General features: G+C 48.3%; 1 protein-coding gene across 12 annotated transcripts in view; it reads right to left on the reverse strand.

Annotated features, from left to right (window-relative positions):
• GDPD5 (glycerophosphodiester phosphodiesterase domain containing 5) overlaps window positions 1-17,459 on the reverse strand; it is an 85,553-nt gene that overhangs the window by 49,959 nt on the left and 18,135 nt on the right. For 6 of the 12 annotated variants that reach the window (XM_039848067.1, XM_039848068.1, XM_039848072.1 and 3 more), the window contains exon 2: window positions 1,833-1,917. The exons of 2 other annotated variants lie outside the window; for them this stretch is intronic. The gene's annotated coding sequence lies outside the window, so the exon portion shown is untranslated. Of the gene's footprint in view, window positions 1-1,832; window positions 1,918-2,206; window positions 2,368-12,147; window positions 12,353-17,459 lie in introns of those variants that run through there. 4 more of the 12 variants (XM_039848064.1, XM_039848065.1, XM_039848063.1 and 1 more) reach the window with 4 other exon arrangements.

Here is a 17,459-nt window from a genome sequence, read left to right on the forward strand (position 1 = left end):
TCTGCCTGAGTCCCTGGGAAGGGGGGCCACCTGACTGAGAGGAGGAGGAGGAAGTTGAGTCTGGCAGAGACTTGCACTAAGCAAACTTGTCTCTGACTAGTTTTTGCCCCCTGGGGGAATGGAAAGCAATGATTTATTTTATTTATTATGTAAAATAGTGGAGTTATTATACAAACAGGCTTGCCAAACAAGCCTTAGGGTGGGAAGAGAAGCCAGTCTTACCATTTAAGAAGGCTTTCTCTTGCTTCCTTCCACTCACACCTACCTGTCTCACCTCACTTCCCCCTCCCTCCTCACACTGCTGTGCTCCAAGCACACCACACTACCTACCCTCCCACTGCCTTGCCTCTGCTCATGCTGGGCCCTCTATCAGGAAAGCCCTCCCCACCACCCCAATGCACATCCCATCAGGACCCTGTGCAAAGCTTGGTCTGACGCCCCCATGGAAGCCCACTGCTTCTTCCCTTTGTGTTCGCATCATCTGTCAGAACTCGTGAGACATGATCACAGGCCTCTGCGCACAGTAATTATCCGCTTTCATGGCTGCCTTGCCCACCATGCTGAGAGCTTCCCCAGGCAGAAACTTCTGATACACTCAGCCAAGCTTTTCTGAAGAGCCACAGTGTCTGTGGCCCTGCACTGGACACAAGATATCCCAGGCCCAGTCCCCGCTAGAGTCACTGGGGAGGAGACCTGTGTCCCTGCACTGGGCCAGCACCAAGGAGGCGCCCATTTATTTGTCACTCAGAAAAGCTTGTTAAATATGTAAAAGAAGGAAAGAAGGAACTGATCAGAGCCTCTTAAACCACACAACTGCAGAGGCACTTCTGAGCCTGCTCTGAATTCTGCCTCTGAATAATAATCAGCCTTTCCCTATTTACAGGAAAATTAAGTTGCTAAAAAAAGTCTCAATTAAGTATTTTCTTCCACGATTTTTTCTTAAACCTCTGATATCTGCTTGCATATTTTTGTCCCTGGCCTAGTATAAGATGACCTCAGATTTAGCAAAGAATGCTGATCTCCTCACCGTCATTTCCATCTCCCTTCACTGTGGTATTCTGGGAAAAGTGGTAGCCCCTCTATTTCCAGGCAAGGCTGAGAACCTGGGGCCTAAACTTTTCTTCCTCTCTTTCAAATTTCCAGGTTTCCTTTTGGTAACCAAAGAAAACCAGCCTTGCTCGAATGCTGAGGAAGACAGTCCCAGGAGTTGGTGGCCAGCACACCTTGAAGATTCATGCCAATTCCACCATTTGCTATTCATTCCTTTGGCTGAAATGTCACTTTTTCTAGGATTCAGTCTTAAAACACAAATCTCTCCCTGGAAATGAGAGCCCATTAAACCCCCAAACTGGAGGGCAACGAAACTTAGTTCAGTTCTTGGCTCTAGAGAGGCGGTAAATCATAGGGGTTGGGATGTGTACCCAAGAGCCAACCTGTCTGGGTCTGAAACCCAGTTCTCCCATTTACTAACGGAGTAGACTCCTTGATGCCTCTATACCTCAGTCCCCTTATCTGCAAAGTGGAGATAATAATAGCTCCAACCTCATGGGCTATTGTGAAGATTAAATGAGCTCATCCATGTGAGGTGCTTAGATTAGTACCAGGTACACTGGAGTAAGCAACAGACAACTCTACTCAGAGCTTCAGGTTTTTTTCCTTGTCTGTAAAATGGGACAATAATCTCTGTTTCTCATAGGTTTTTTTTTTTTGGTAAACTGTAGGGTGCTGCCCCCATGGTTAAGAAAGACATCATTTTAGACCTCAGTGGTCTGCTCTATGCGGCTTGTCTCTAACTCCTTTCTCCCCGCTTCTCTCTCTTCTTTTTTCTTTACCTGGAAGAAGGTACCAGTGGCAATGAGCTAGGCTCCCAGGAGGTGTCCTGTCCACGGAGTTGGTGATGTCACTTCACCGGGAGAGCTGCGGGGGCAGGGGGACAAACCCAGTCAGATTACTTATCAGTTCACCCTGTCTTCTCCCCTCCCACTTGAGACTTAGTGAGCCTGTGCCTATCTTGTGTTGGATGTGGGGCCCAGGGATGGGTCATATCTAGTTCCTGCCCTAGAAAAATTGCCAAGCTAGTGGGTGAGCTGTGTGCATGAGCTGTGGGCTATGACACCCCATACATGCAATCCCACCTCTACACATGCTGCCCATAAACCAGCCCCAACCCCAAACCCAGTATAACCTGCTCTTGAACCACTCTTACCCCCTCTACCCCAGAGCCCATGGAAACATGATCCAAAGCCCAGCCACCCTGGGGCAAGACCTGGGGCTGTGCCCAGCTCCTGGGGGGCAGAGGTCCTTTTGTGCTGCCCAGGGAATTGCTTCTCCGACAAACCAGCTGTTCTAAAGCAGCCGCTGAGGAAGGGCCAATGGGCTGGAGGCGGGATCTGGGGCACCACAATTACGTGGCTGACTTCTGACTCATGCACTGCCTCCCCTATCACCAGCTCTTATAACCTGAAGGGCAGCCCTCCTGCCCAGGAACTGGGAGGAGAGATGGTGCCAACGGGCCACGGGGAGAGAAGGAGAGGGGAGGGGGCTCTAGGCCAGACTGCAGGCTTCAGAGGATACTGCCACATTGCCTACTAAGGGACATAAGCTGGCAGGGCCAGGGACATAAGCTGGCAGATGGCAGGGTCACCTGGAGTGTAGGAGGCAGAGCCAGGGCTGGAACCCAGGTCTTCTGTGGCCCTGTAGACCCAGGGCAGTGGTGGCTCAGGCCTGGTGTCCAGCCCAAGCCCATGCCAGTGAGAACTCTCTCCAACTTGATTGGGCACTGGAGCCATACACCAGCAAGAAACACACAACTCAGACTCAGCCTTGGATGGGAATGAGGCAGAGCTGGGCTCAGAGATAGCTTGGAAATGACATCCAGCTACTGAAAAAAAGACTCCTGAAGCACCCGCAGCCCTGTCTCCCTCCACCTCCAGTCCCCAGGTTTCTCACAGGGCCCTGAATGTACTGCACTTTACAGTTTACGAAACACACTTATTTCCTTCATCTTCCACAATGATCTCAAGGCCTAAATGACAGAGAGAATATAAATAGAACAGGGCTTCTCAAACTTTAACATGTCAACAAATCACCTAGAGATCTCACTGAAATGCAGTCTGACTCAGTACTTCTAGGCTGGGGTCTGGGACTCTACACTTTGGACAGGCTACTGGGTGATGCCGATGCTACAGGCACAGGGACCACAGTCTGAGTAGGAAGACCATCAATGTCTTGTTAACAGCATGGCCGCTGGGGTCAAACTGCCCAAGTTAGAATCTTGGCTCTTACTATGTGACCTTAGGCAAGTTACTGAACCTCCCTGTGCCTCAATCACCTTATGTATAAGACAATAATAAAAAACTTATCCCATAGGGTTGATGTAAGGATTAAATTATGTAAAATGCCTAAAGTGATTATTATTTCCAACTTTTAAATGGAGCCTCTGAGAGGTAGACACACCCAGAAAGGTGGCAGAGCTAGAATTCAAACCCAATTCTCTTAATGTAAATCCTGCAATACCAAGCTGCCACAAAATGTCACAGCCAGAAAGCCCTCCCCCAACTAGACAGACATGGATATTGAGACCCAGAGAGGGGCAGGGAACTGACAAGCTCACCAGAAAGCTGGTGTCAGAAATCCAAGCCTATGATTCTATGGCTCCAAGCCTGGTGCTCTTTTGATCATACCTCACTGTCTGGCAAGGAAGAGAAAGTGTCACAAATTTGCCCTGGGGGATCCTGGCTCTGCTGTCAGCCCCTACCTGGAAACTGGATATGGGAATGAATGGATGTGGAGGCTGCCCCATGCCCATGGCAGCCCAAGTTCCATGTTCTCTCAGAGCCCTGCCTGCCGAGCTGGGTGAAGAGAACAGTCTAACATCCTCCTTCCATCTCCTTCCCCTCCTAGTCTATGTCACTGCTCAGTCTCAGGTCACCCAGCTGGGGTCCCAGGCAGAGGGTGGCACAGCCTGGGCCTGCCAGGCCTTCAGCCCCACCTTGACTTCCCAGCACGGGGCCAGTGGAAGCCTGTGAGTCACTTAAAGGAAGTGCTCAGTCCCAAACAGGAAGTGGCTCTTCAAACAGAAACCCCCTGCAGGATCTCCCCAGGGCCCTGGGACAAGTGGCCTGGGTAGCAGAGTTTGATGAAGGAAGGGAAGCAGATTGGGATATAGCAGCACTTATTCAGATTTTATCTGAAACTCAAACACAATACGCATCCTCTGCATTGTGAAACCTGGTCAGGGGGCTTTTCTACTCTGTAATCTCAGGTGCATCAGTACCCTTCTCTGAGCCTCAGTTCCCTCATCTGTAGGATGATGAGAATGCATACAAGACTATTATGGCCTGGCATTCTATGATAAAATGAAGAATTGGACGAAGTGAATATAGGTTTTAAATAAATGAACAAATGCATATATGAATGAAATGAATGAATGAATGCAGATACCTAGATTTAGATCCCAGCTGCTGGGAGAGACTCCAAACTGGAATAAGCAGGTTGGAAATTGTTATCTTGTTTTTTTTTTTTATTCATCTTTCCTAAATGTACGTATAGCTTATATTTATTACAATGTTTACTATTAGAAGGATTTTGGGTCTTTATTTACAAATTTGGTGATGTTTTTATGACCAGGAATATGCCATTGAAACTTAACTCTTATTTATACCAACTAGCCTATGATGAAATTGGTTTTGCCATTTGCTGTTTCACTTAAAGTCGCAATTTCCAAGAATCTATCGATGATGTTAAATGAGGGCTCACTGTATGCATTTCCCAGTAATGTGAAGCATCTTTTTTTTTTTTTTTTTTTTTTTGGCTTTTCTCCCTGGTCCAATTTGTGGTTCTGAAAGTGCTTATGAATTAGTGTGGTATTCACAATGAATGCGCATGGTGGCTGAGGAACACCTTACAGTATAGTAGTCCCCCCTTCTCCGCAGTTTCACTCTCCGTAGTTTGTTACCTGTGGTCAACCATGATCCAAAATTACTAAATAAAAAAATCCCAGAAATATACATTTCATAAGCTTTAAATTGCACTCCATTTTGAGCAGCATGATGAAACCTCACAGCATACCACTCCGTCCAGCCCAGGACACAAATCACCCCTTTGTCCACGCCTTGTCCACACTGTGTACCCTCCCTACCCTTAGTCACTTAGTAGCCATCTAGTTATCAAATTGACTATCATGGTATCACAGTGCTTGTGACCCTGATTTTACTTAATAATGGCCCCACAGTGCAAGGACAGTGATGCTGGTAATTCAGATGAGTCGGAAGTAAAAAGGTGAACGTTTCAACTTAAAAGAAATAAAACATTTATGCTGCTTTGAGCTAGTTTGCCGAGAGACCACATTCACATAACTTTTCTTCCAATAGATTGTTACAATTGTTCTATTTTATTATTAGTTATTGTTATTAATCTCTTACTGTGCCTAATTTATAAATTAAACTTTATCATAAGTGTACAGTGTATAAGGAAAAAACAGAGTATATATAGTTGACCCTGAACGATAAAGGTTTGAACTGGCCAGGTCCACTTATATGCAAATTTGAAAAAAATCCTATAAGTGGACCCACTCAGTTCAAATTTGTGTTGTTCAAGGATCAACTTAAGTTATACAAAGATTTTCGACTTTACAGGGGTCAGCGTTCCTAACCCCCAAGTTGTTCAAGAGTCAGTTGTATAGGGTTTGGTATTATCTGTAGTTTCAGGCACCCACTGGGGGTCTCAGAAATTATCCCCTGTGGATAAGGGGGGACTACTGTATTTAAAAAATTCATATTACTCAAATCAATGTAGCACGATACTAATTATTTACATTGGCAACTAGATAAAATATTAAATATTAAAACTGTCAATAGTTTCATATTTATAAAATCTTCAAAAATTTGAATTTAATCTCTAAATAATTTCATTTCAAAATCTGATATTATTATGATAATTTATATAGCATTTTAATTTCTATATCTTTTAATTTCTATAGCATTTTAATTTCTATAGCATTTTCAAGGATTAAAATTAATTGTGAAAATATAAATTTTCCTTTCTTTACATTTACTGTAATTTGAATTTTTGATGAAAATATATTCAAATTCCATATACTTTAAATACAATTGCATTTTATTTTTAATCCTTTATTACCTTCAGTACAAAATTTTCAAATGTCAAAATCTTGATTATAATAATATAATTATAGTAATCTTGCTAAAATGAAGACAAAAAATATATTTTATGAAATAATGTATGAACTATAAGTCTTATTACTCATCTGAACATCACCAGCCCACCATCAAAACACCCAGATGTATAATAATAATTAAATTCCTTGATATTTTATCACTTTCAGTCATATAAAACCAAAACTTTACATATATATTTCAATTTGCCTTATGAAGATATATTTGTTAAGGTGGGAAAAGCAAACTATTTTAACAGTTTCTTGGTTTTATAAACTTCAAATATCTGACAAAGATATAGGGACTTCTATTTGTATTTTTGTCCCGGGCTTGCCTGTTCACTCCTCGCTTACCAGCTCTCACTTTTACGCGGCCCCAGCTACCTACGCTGGTCACTTCACCTTGCTAAGCATCATCTGGGCTGCCAGCCAGCCCTGCCTTGCCCAGAGTCTGCCTTTTAGGGAATGCTCTTACAGGAAATGTTCTTATGCTTAGTTAGATGTGGGCCTTATTTCCAGAACTGACTCAAATACCCTCAAGAACAGTGACCATGACTTGACTAGGCTCTCCCATAGACCGGGTGCTCCTTGAAGTCCCTTATATTCCAGCACCATCATGAAGACACCCGGATAGGAGGGCACGGCGGCCTCTGGTCTACCAGGCTGCTAGCCTCCTGACCATCAGGCCAAGTGAATGAGCTGTGGCCCCCATAACTGGTTTTCTCCTCCTCTGTGCCCCTACTCAGTCCACCTCTACCCAGGCTCCCTTGCTGCCCCCCTTACTCTGGGCCTACTGGTTATAGTGACTCCCCTTTGGGCTAAGGCCACCAGATCGCACCTTCAGCCCCTGACGTCTGGGCTAACGATTCTCTGCGTTCCCTGCCCACCACCCTTCCTTCCTAGCATCTTTCATAAAGATGACAGAGAGCAGGAATTGGGTTCTGGAGAGGACAGGGGTGTCAAGGAGAGAGCAGGAGACTGAGAGCCAGAAGACCTGGGTTCTGGGTCTGGGTTGGCCACTGGAAAGCAGATCAGCCTCCTCTCTAAGCTAAGAATCTTCATTCGTCAGATGGGGGTTCTACATTCGGCCCAGTCTGCCTTGTGGGGTGATTGGGAGAATGCAGCAAGCAGGACATGACGGGGCTTTGTAACCTGTAAAATGCTAAGCCTTGTGATCAGGGCCTAACTCCATCTCTCTTCTGTTTCCTACGCAGTCTGGTGCATGCAGAATCCATCCACCATAATACTGTTTCCAGAGGGCTGGCTGCAGCCTTGCACAAAGCCGAGATTCTCTGCCCATTCTCTTGCTTACTCCTCTTAGCCTCCCATTGCAGCTCATTGTACAGATGGCAAAAAAAAAAAAAAAAAAAAAAAAAGGGGGGTTCAAGGGGGTTTGGGTCCCTTACTCAAGGATGCAGCTAAGCAAGTGGCAGAGCCAGGATTCATACTCTGTCTGACTCCCAAGCCAGCCTAGACAACATAAATCCAGCCACCAACACATGTTTCCTGAACTTTTCTGTGTGCCAGGAGAGGCCCTGAGACCCCGGTGGACAGACAGTGCTCCTGCTGGAGAAGCCTAAGGTCTAATAATGTACAGATGCTAGAGTGTGTGTGAACAAAGGAAGCAGGAGCCAGGGCAGGGCACGAGAAGGCCTTGATGGTTGATCAAAGCCATCTTCCAGCCTAACTCAGTGGGAACCCACCATAGGCAGCAACAAATACCTGGGAGAAAGCAAACTTGTTTCCCCTGCACCCACCACCCTAGCCAGCCACACCCTGCCTGCTCTGCCCCAGAGCAGGCAGGGAGAAGCTCTAGACATTTTAGAGTTCTTCCTCTGGAGCCACCATCCTATGTCCACCCTCACCCCAGGGGTCTGTGGGTTCCCCAGGCTTCAAGATAGGGTACAGCCTTACAGTAGTCTAGACATTAAGCCTGGAGAAAGCCAGGCCCTGCCCATCTGAGCACAGAACCCCTCACACAGTAGGTGCTTAAGAAATGGTTTTCAGATGAGCTAATGACTAAATAGCAGTGACTGACCACTCTGGTGCCCGGCTCAGGATGTTCATCCTGGTCGACGGGAGGTTAGTTCAGGTCTGAATCAGATGGAGGCAAGGGGCCAGAGAAGAGCTTATAAAGGGTAAGGTGCTCATGTAACCAGCCGTGGGGCGAGGAGCAGATCCCGGCTCTTTCACCTTCACCCTTTTGCTGTGTGATCACAGGCAAATCACTTTACCTCTATGTGTAGCAGTCAATCAGGGATTAATTCCATGTTGAAATCATCTAATTTTAGGTGAGCACATACAAAACTTTGGTTAGAAACATGGGGCGCCGAAGCTCAGAGAGGGGAGGTGACTTAGCCAAGGTCACACAGCAGGTAATGGAGTCTGGACAAGAACCCAGGCCTGTCATGCTCTGTAGGGCTAACTCCCAGAAGCCTGAGTGGAGAGGCCAGATTATGGGTGACATTCCTTGTGATATCATGGGGAAGGGGGGAGGCAGGCTAGAGATTGGGGCAGGTTCCATTAGGGTCAACCCAGGCTGACATCACCAGTTAAAGTCATCAGTCCAGGAAGTACAACTCCTATTTGTTAATTTCTAGGACACACTGACCATGAGTTCCATAAGCCCAGGAGACACAGTGGGGTGGGGTGGGGTGGGCTGGGCTGGGCTGGGAAGAACAGCCAAATTCTACTGAGGTGGGGATGGGCTCCAGGGGCCTCAATTTCCTCCATGCAGTACCAGTGCCTCCTTGGCCCTGACCATGAGCCCTGTGCTGTCCCCTGCTCTTCAGCAAGTCCCCCTGGGCTGTGTAGGCAGAGATGGAGGTGGCACAGAGGCAGACTTCTCTGGAAGGGGCTATGGCAGAGCACCAGACCAGCCCCGGTGGAGTAGGAGAGACTGCCTGAGACCAAGTCATGTAGAGAACCCTGGGGGCTGTGCCCAGTCTGCCCAGCTGGGGAGCTCCGTGGGGTTCTGCCTCTGGAAGCTGAGAGACAGTGAGCCAGTACCTGGGGCTGGTGGAGCAATGGGACACAGGGCAGCTCTTAGAGGTCCTGCCTTTCACCAACCACACAATCCTGGGACACCGATTCTGCACCTCTCTTTCTAACGGGTGAGAAGAGCTGTTACTTATTGGTGCTTCCTCTGTGCCAGGCTTGGCATAATCGGTATCATATATACTTTATCACGCATAATCTGCACACTAACCCTCGGGAGAGGCCTCTGTCATGCTGCACCCATATTCCCTGGGATCCCTTACCATCCTGGGGACACACTGGGGTGTGTGATCCTGCCCAATGGCCAACACCTGTGGAGGTGCGTGGGCAGACTGACCTTAGGCTCTTGAAATCCCTTTGCCTGTGGCCCCATAATCCCCCAGATCCACCTTTACCAGTGCACCGGTGGTGGGTGGAGGTCTAAGCTGTCCAGCACCCTTGCCCCTGGCTGTCAGCTTTGGCTCCATGTCCCTAGAGCTCTGGGGACTAAGCCAAGTTCCCCTTGAGGGGCTTGGTTTGAAATAACAGTCTTGCTTCCCCTTCTCTTTCTGGTTCTACTTTCCCTATTCCTTCAACTTTTTTTTTTCCTGCAAAACTTCTGACATGAATTGCTGTGATATGAATCCTAGTCTCAGGGTCTGCTTCTCCATTACCCAACCTAGGAGGTAGGTGCCACTAATTTTTCCATTTCAGAGATGAGGAAAATGAGGCTCAGAGAGAGTTGTCAAAGATCCCCCATGTGGCAAGACGTGAGCTGAGGTCAGTCCAATGCAAAGCCTGAGCACTGATCCCTCTCTGTCCACCACCAGCATTATCTGAGCCTGTTTACATCCTTGAACCCTGTCCCCTCCTGGCCAGCTGAGCTAACTTACTTTCTTTTTTTACTGGAAGGAAAGATGGAGAATCAGTAGATGATCCAAGGGGAATGACTAAGTCTCAGATTCCTCTGTTGGCTCAGATCCTGTTTTGGTCAATCCTTGTGAATCAGGGCGGGTCTGACATTCTGGGAATGCAGGGAGACTTCAAACCAACTTCATGAAAACAAGTTGTAAAAACACTGGCCGCCACTCAAAGCAGCAGGCTGATGGGCTTGGCTCCACAGACCTGGACTGAACAAGTTCACTAGGAGGGAACACACAGCAGGAAAGACTTAGGCTAGACCCAGAGGGAGAACTTCCCAGTAACTGGGAACTGAGACCAGGGATGGAGATGGGCATGGCCTCTTTGGAAGCAGAAGAATCCATGTCCTGACCTTCCCAGGCCTTTCTTGTTTGAAGCATCTACAAAGCCACTTTGGTGAGCACTGAAGACACAAAAACCACCACAGGCCAACTCCACTCAGCCCTGAGTTTCAGCCACTGACCTGGAACCTGGTTTATGAAGATGCTCTGATTTTGTGGGGCTCCTGCTTCCTAGGTCAAAAGTCTCCACAGGTGATCCTCCCATACCCAGAGTGAACAAAGGCCCTGGAGCCTGGCAGAGCTCAGGGCAGGCCTGAGGGCCACCATGGCTCCCCCTCATCCCTTGCTGTCCATGACCACCCTTCCAGAAAGAGTCCCTTGTTTCTGAGGACTAGAGCAAGTGTTTCTAGATGAGGTCTCATGCCCCTCCTCCGTCTCCCCTCTCCAGGCAGCAATAAACAGGCCTGAGTATCACCCAGTTTGTCCCCCTCCATCCCCTTTCGGCCAGCATTCCCTTTCTTTCCTTCTTTCTCATCAAAACTTCTCAGAGTTGTCTATACTCATGTCTCTGCTCCCTCCCTCCCGCTGCTGCAAACTCACCACCCTCTGTTCCCGCCAAGTTCAGTCATGACTTCTGTGTGAATAAGGACAGTTCTCAACCTCCCTGACCCTCCTTCTGGAAATGTCCTCCTTCCTGGGCTTCCAGGATACCAGTTACTCTAGTTTCCCTCCTCCCTCTCCAATCCTTACCCCAGCTCCTTAGCTGGATCCTCTCACTACCCAGCCCTCATGCCGCTGCTCTTCATCCTAAGCACCTTTTCCTTCTCTTGCCCTTCATATTCTCCTTAGAAGATATCAACTACCACCCCTGTCTCTGCCTAGACCAAGCTCAAGGCCCAAGTATCCAATGAACCTCAGGCCGTCCCACCCTGGACATCCCACAGGAATCTCATACCCCCGGTATCCGAATGGGAACCCATCACATCTCCCTAGACCTGTTCTTCCCTCTTCCCCTGTCTCAAGCCACCTAGAAGATGAGAATAACCCTCCCCACCTCCTCAAACCTTCAAATCCCATCTGGCACCAAGCCTTGCTCTGTTCTCTACATCCTTTCCCTCATCTCCCACCAAACATCCCTTAACTCTCAGCTCAAACTCCTCCTGCAGGAAGCCTTCCTTAACTCTCCAGTCAGACTTGGGCATGCCTTTTTCTGTTTCTGAGTACCGCACATAGTCCTCAGTTCATCAGCCATACTAGTGTCCGGCTGCACATCCCATTGCCCCAAGCTGCCTCCAGAAGGGCAGGAGCAGTATCTCGTATGCAAGCGGAAGGCTATACCTGCCCAGACCAGCTCAGCTTTCCAAATCAAAATCCCTCCCTTTTCCCAGCTGTAGTCCTGCCCTGCCTCCAAGTCACAACTCAAAGTTCCCTTCCAAGTGACCCTTGGCAGTTCCCTTTCCCAGATACAGTACCAGCATCTGAGAACTCAAAAATCAAACAAATAAAAAACAAACAAACTGGTGATTCATCTAATCCTCAGGACAACCCTGCTGGAGTCTGCATTCTCACTCCTTTGACAGATGAGAACACCATGGCTCAGAGGGATGAGATGACTTTTCCAAGGCCATACAGCTGCTAAGCCCTTCTTTTCTTTTCTTGAAATCATGTCCCCAGACATGACCTCCCTCTGGATGGAGCACTGGCCTTCCAGGGTGGCTGGAAGCAGGCTTCAGATGGAGTGGAGGGTGGAGGGTCTAAGAGGGAGAGCTCCTGCTCTTAAAGAGCACCCATTCTCACCTGAGCGCCACTGCACCTGGCTGCAGCAACTGGAAGAGCCTGAGGCTGGCTCTTTTACTATGGGACTTGAAGCAAGTCACTGAGCCTTAGCTTCCCCATGTGATGTGATGGGGGCTGGATACCGCAACTCTCAGATCTGTTCCATTTGGACCCTGCAAGGCTACAGAGTAGGAAGAGATGGAAAAGGGAGACCGTTAGGGGTGCAGCAGCCATTCTCCACAGACAGTCCTGGGGGCAGATGAGGAGGCCCTGCCTGTTACACAATAGCTGGCTGTCAGGCTCCTCCAACCAGGCAGTCACTGTCTAACCCTTCTAACTCCCCCTGCAGGAGAGTGGATGTGAGCAGAGGAAAATCACAAACTACCGACATACTGAAAGAGGAGGGAAAGCAAGCCTGGGTGGGTATGCACATCACAGGCAAAGCTGATGCAAATGTGCAGACAAATACCTGGGTTTGAGCCCCATCACTCCGACCTCTCCCTACACTCCCTAAGTCCAGGACTCCCCCAAGTCCTGCTGATTCCATTTCAGAAGTGACTTCCCATTAGGGCACTCCAGCCCTTCACATCGCTACATGAGAAATAACCAAGGATTACGTGGGACCTACAGGATCAAACCCAATATGCAAAGTTTTTTTCTTATCCTGGCTTCAGTTTACCTTCCTGGCCTCCAGGGGAGCCCCAGCCACCTGGAACTAAGTCCCTGCCCCAGCAACTCCACTTTCCAACTCTACACCCTTACACAGTTGGTCCCCTCTGCAAGGAATGCCTTCCTTCTCTGCTTGGTGAACTCTTATAGATCTCTCAATACCAAATGGGAAAGGCTGCGGTTCAGTGAATTGGCTTCTGTAGTAGGAGTCAGGTCCTAAAGTCAACATATCCCGAGTAAACTGCATGTGATCAAAATCACCCTTACTTTTATAACTCACTTATATACAATGTCTAGGCCCTGGTCTAGACAGTTCCCATGTTTTGACTCATCTAATTCTCACAACTGAGGCAGATTGTATTTCCAAACACATCTGCTGGCAATATCTCCAACCCACTTGCTCTTCTTACGACGTAACTCTGACACTTTTCTGGAAGGGCTGGGGACTAATGGCTGAAGTGACACCACAAGACTTCTAAGGCCAGGTCACTGAATGTGATGCAGTTTCTGCCTCATTCACTGGGACACTGCTGCTGGAGCCCTGAGCCACCATGTATACACTCTGACTGCTCTGAGGCTGCCAGATGTGAGGAAGCCCAGACCAGCTGCAGAGTGGATGAGGCCCCAGGACTACATGATGAGCAACAGAGGCCTGGCCAGTCTCCAGCTGCTTCAGCCACATTTGGCTGTATCCATGTGGGAGACTCTGAGCCTAAACTGCTCAGCTGATCAGAACTTAAATTTCTGATCTATAGAAATTGTGAAATAATAAAATGATTTTTGTTATATAAAGCCCCTAAGTTTCAAGGTGATTTGTTATGTAACAATAGTAACTGGAATATCACTATCCTCACTTTGGAGAAGACTCTGAATCACAGAGAGAGGTTAAGCAACTGGCCCAAGTAATTGGCAGAGCCAGGATTTGAATCCAGGCAGTTTAGTCCCAGAATCCACACTATTCACTACTACCCCATACTAACTGCCTCTGAGGTCTGATTGGTCTCCAGGCTCACAGCAAGCCCCAGGGAGTAGTTACTGAATAAATGGCTGAGGGAAGAAATAAGTAAATGAAAATTTAATGAGCAAAAGCAGAGCATGACCTCCCAGGTATAAGGCAGGGACCTTGCACAAGCTTGCACCATGCAAATGAGCTTAACATAATCACCTCATACTGGAGCAGGCAGAGGCTCCGAGGCCTTTAGTCCCTGCCTCCCTTCCAGGACCCACAGCCATGGGAAAAAATGACAATCAGAGGTGCCTGGCAGATCCCATCTGCCTCTACCCTTCACAGATGAGCCTGAGCTCAATGTTCATCTCTTTGCTCTCTGCCCCCAACCCTGCATGCTGCAGGGTTTGACACAGGCCCCTGGAAAGCCAGTGCCTCCTAAAGGTAAGGCCTGTGGACCCTGGGGACTGAAGTAGGAAGGTCCCTAGGCTGGGAGGTTAGAGATCTGGGTTTATTCCTGGCATGGCCATTGACAGGCTGTGTGAATTTGGGCAAGTCCCTGCCCCTCTCTGGACCCAGGTGCTCTCCAGCTCCACTGTTCTAAAGACTCACCAGATGCTGAGCTGGCCTCATGAACGGGGGCTGAGGTGAGCTCGGGTATGTGGGTCCAATAATCCATGGTCCTATAAGCCCCCAAAGAGATCTGTCCCTAGAAGTAAAGTGGATAATGAGAATGAATCCCACCTACCACTCACTGAGAGCTTGCGGTGTGCCAAGCATTTATACATGCACGATTTCTAATCCTTGCAGCAACCCCATTGGGCACAGTAACAAGTGACAAAGGACTCAGACTTACAACTCAAGTGATGCTGAAAGCCAGGATCCAACTCAGGGCCATTCAACTTCAAAACTCCCACCCCTTTCACAATAGGAAAATGTAGAAGCAACCCAAGTATCCAACAACGAACAAATGGATAAACTAAATCTGGTATATATACACAGTGGAATAGTATTCAGCCTTAAAAAAGAAAGAAATCTTGTCACATGCTACAACCGTGTAGCAAACTTAGGTGAACTTGGAGGAAATGCTAAGTGAAATAAGCTAGTCACAAAAGGACAAATACTGCATGATTCCACATATATGAGGTATCTAAAGTAGTCATATTAATAGAAACAGAAAGTAGAATGGTGGTTGCCAGGGAATGGTGGGGGTGGATGATGGGGCGTTGTTTAATGGGTATAAAGTTTCAGTTTTGCAAGATGAAAAAGTTCTGGAGATTGGCATGAAACAACGTGAACACAGTTAACGCTACTGATCTGTGCACTTAAAAATGATGAAGGAGGTAAATTTTATGGTTTTTTTTTTTTAATTTCCATTCTTGGGATAGAGAGGGAAATTAGGAGGGGTATTAAGTAGGGGAGTCCAGGCTGGCTCCACAAAAAAGGGGTCATTCGAGTCAGGCAGGATTTGGGTAAGCATAGATAAGTCTGGGGTACTACACAGACTCCGGCCTTCAGTACCCCCTCCCTCCCAGGACCCAGTGACTCCACCTCCCAGCCCATCACAGGCCCTTCAGATCTCCACACAAAAGCAGTGACCTAGAAGAGAACAGCCATTGGCCTGGAAACAAGGATTTCTTGAACACCTACTATGTGTTCCCAGGCCCACTTACTGTGTGACCTTGGGCCAGTCCCTGTCCTCTGGAGCCTCAGTCTTCCCATCTGGATAATCGGAGGGTGGCCCAGAATTCCTTTCCATTCTTACACTGGGAATAATCTCTGGGAGGCGCCAGAGAGGGGCACTGGGGACCAGGTGCTGCAGCTTCAACATCCTGCCCCAAGCAGGCTCTGCCCGCTTCACAGAGGGGAATCTGAGACCCAGGAGGCTTTGGTTTCATTCTGACTCAACAGACACCTGTACCAACTATGTTTGTGATACTATCATAACTCCTCCTCCCAACCCAGTCCTGTTTCTCCTACTCCAGGCTGCCAAAAGCAGAACAGACTCTAACATAGGGCAAAGCATGAGTCACTGTACTGAGTGACAACGTCCTCTGTGCCCATGGCTCTCTCCAAGAATTCTGACTCTCACCTCTTTCCCTGATGCAGGAATCCTTTACCCCAGAAGGAATGAGATGGGACAGTTCTTGGATCCAATCCCAGCTCTGCCAAGTACTAGCTGAGCCCCAGTGTCCTCATCTGCATAGTAGAGATAAGGAACACCTCCCACAGTGCCCTGGGTGAGCATTAGATGAAGCAATGGCACGAAGCACTGAGCCCAGGGTCTGGAATACAGTAGATGCTCAATAAATGGCTGCCATCATGAACTCTCTCCTTGAAGACAAAGCCATTTTCATCTATCTGTTTGTCTGTTCCTCTCAGAGGCTGGTTTGTTTGTTTGAACTCTTCCCAGAAGAGATTATCCCCCAGGAATGCTGGTGATGCTTCCAGCCATCCCCAGGGAAGAGAAGGGAGCAGCAATGAGCCTTGCCTGTTGGAAAAAGTAAAATCGTCAGGTAGAAACAAGAGAGAAGTTCCGGGGAAACACTGTGCTGCCCCAGCACTCTCACCCCCACCCTCCTTCACCCAGGAGGGCCCATGGTGGCCCCAGATCTTGCTAATAAGCTTCCTGGAGCCTGGCTAGGAGGCCTGATATGATCAGGCTACTTAAATTACATAAAGCCTTCTATTCTTAGCTGAGGAGGGGCTATTTCCTTCCCTTCGGGCTGACAGCACACTATCACCCCCACCCCTGGTATGGGCCTGGGGGTCAATAACGACCACAAGGGAAGTGGTGGGCAGCCCTGTGATCTGACTGAAGCCTGAGGCCCACATGAGAGAGCTGCAGAATGAGCCCCTGACACCCAGGTGTCCAAGGGTTCTACAGAGGGGCTTCCTGGGTTGGACAGAGGTCTGGATCAGATGACCCCTAAAGTCATTTCCAAATTCAATCTGGTTCCAAAAGTCTTGACTTCAAAAGACCAAGATTCTAAGGTACCATAATCCAGTGCTTCCAGTATTGGGAATAGAAAGATTCCATGGAACTAGAGAATCAAGGTTCCAAGATGTTAGTGATGACCAGAGGCTGGGCTTGCATATGCACCTCCCCTTCCCCTTGAGAGGCAGAGGACGGCCGGCTCCGCCCTGACCTTGGGGCCCCTAGAGGACTCAGCACTGAGGTCAGCAACGTTTCTGAGTCTTCCAGATCTCCCAGAGTTCCTGGGGAACTTCTATGCACTGCAAAAGAAACAGGAAAAGGAGGAGAAGACAAGCCGAAGCCGCCCTGAGGCCCACCAATGCCAGACACTGGTGCGCAGGGCATCCACTATTAGCATCTGCCTGTGCCAGAAGGGCCAGCAAACTGCTGCCAGACAGGCCTTGAGAAGCTGGATGACCTGCCTAAAGTCAAGGCTGGGAGATGGAGGAGCCAGGGTGAGAACACAAGCCCTAGCTGGCTTCAGAAATCATTCATTCATACTTCTTCGCTTTAGGCCACAGCTTCTCAGACCATGTCTTCTGACGTCTGCTTTTAGATGGAAAATTGAGGCCAAGAGGAGAAAGGTCAGGTGCTCGAGGTCACAGAAATTAGTGGCAGAGCCGGGGAGAATCATTCTCACTGACTGTCCCCCATCCCCTGGCCAGGTCCCTACCAGTGATCCTCTTCTGGAGTCCCCTTTTCCACCCACCCAGAACCAGGGTCATCTGAGGGACAAGCCAA

The sequence above is a fragment of the Pteropus medius genome, unplaced genomic scaffold, assembly GCF_902729225.1.
Source record: "Pteropus medius unplaced genomic scaffold, Ma_sr-lr_union100, whole genome shotgun sequence".
Classification (NCBI taxonomy): Eukaryota; Metazoa; Chordata; class Mammalia; order Chiroptera; family Pteropodidae; genus Pteropus; species Pteropus medius.